The 1,223-nt window shown below is 61.6% G+C and overlaps 1 non-coding gene across 1 annotated transcript; it reads left to right on the top strand.

Annotated features, from left to right (window-relative positions):
- Positions 1-700: 700 nt before the first annotated feature.
- On the top strand, positions 701-773 carry TRNAT-UGU (transfer RNA threonine (anticodon UGU)). The gene has a single exon. It is a non-coding gene; the product is annotated as a tRNA-Thr (tRNA).
- The last annotated feature ends 450 nt before the right edge of the window (positions 774-1,223 follow it).

Here is a 1,223-nt window from a genome sequence, read left to right as displayed (position 1 = left end):
GGGTCCATGCTCAGCGCTGCAAGGGGTTACTCAACAAGAGAAGCTCAGAGGCCCCGAAGCACCCTTGCTCAAACTTCCCAAGAATATCCCACCTCTGCAGGAAAAAACCACCCTTTTCTAACGACAAGGATTTTTCACTCCTAGCCGGTACAGATCAGGCTGTATGTCAGACATTCGCACACCCCGTATTTCTCCTCCGGTGCCTTTGCCGGCTCGGCCGGACGTGCTCATTGCAGCAGCTTTATTTCCTGCTATTGCAGCAAGGCCAGGGACCCTCCTGCGGCCCGGGCTCCCACGGGCAACCGGGGGATCCGCCGGGGAGCGCCGGGAGCGGCACCGCGGGGCCGGCGGAGCTGAAGCGGGGCAGGGCGGCGGGCGGGCAGAGGGCACCGACAGGGCAGGGGGCGGGCAGAGGGCGGTCAGAAGGCACAAACAGGGCAGGGGGCGGGCAGAGAGCGGCAGAGGCGCAAGCAGGGCGGGCGGGCTCCCGGCGAGTTCCGGCCGTGTCTCGGCGGGCCGTGAGCGGCTCCCGGCGCGCCGCGGGCTCCCCCCGGCGGCGGCGGGGCCGCTGTGCAGGGCGGGCCCCTCAGGGGCCAGCGCGGGGCGGGGCCGGCGGCGCGGGGCCCGGGGCGCCCGGCAGGGGGCGGCGGGGAGGAACGGGACCTGTCGTTAGAGACAGCCGGGACAGCTCTTGAGCGGCGGCTCCATAGCTCAGTGGTTAGAGCACTGGTCTTGTAAACCAGGGGTCGCGAGTTCGATCCTCGCTGGGGCCTATGTGTCTTGTTCTTTTTTTTTTTTTTTTTCCCCAAGAGTGGCGCAGCTTTTGACTGCACCCACGAGTAACGAGCCTGATTTTGGGTATTTTTGGGCTGGCGGACTAGAGCATGCGTGCAGCCTCCGGGGGCTTCCTGTTAAAGCAAACGCTTTGGGAACAAATGCGTTCTGTAAAACCTAAATGTCAACGTTACTAGCGGTGGCCAAATTAACTCATGGCTGTGTTTCGTGCCGGCAGGGGAGTGGGGGGGTAACAATAACCTCTCTGGGAAGCAGCGTGGGAATGCCTGAGTAAATATTTGCACAGCTCATGTCACAATTTCCCTGATGGCAGCTTTGGCAAAATGCTGTTAGGGGTTTAAAAGGAACAAATTGCCCCTGAGTGGAGAATAAGCTGGACAGGATTATCTGAATCTTCACAGCTTGTCAGGCAAACCAGGCTGTTTGGT

This window comes from Oenanthe melanoleuca, chromosome 5 (assembly GCF_029582105.1).
Source record: "Oenanthe melanoleuca isolate GR-GAL-2019-014 chromosome 5, OMel1.0, whole genome shotgun sequence".
Lineage (NCBI taxonomy): Eukaryota > Metazoa > Chordata > Aves > Passeriformes > Muscicapidae > Oenanthe > Oenanthe melanoleuca.
This window is presented reverse-complemented; position numbering and strand designations above follow the sequence as displayed.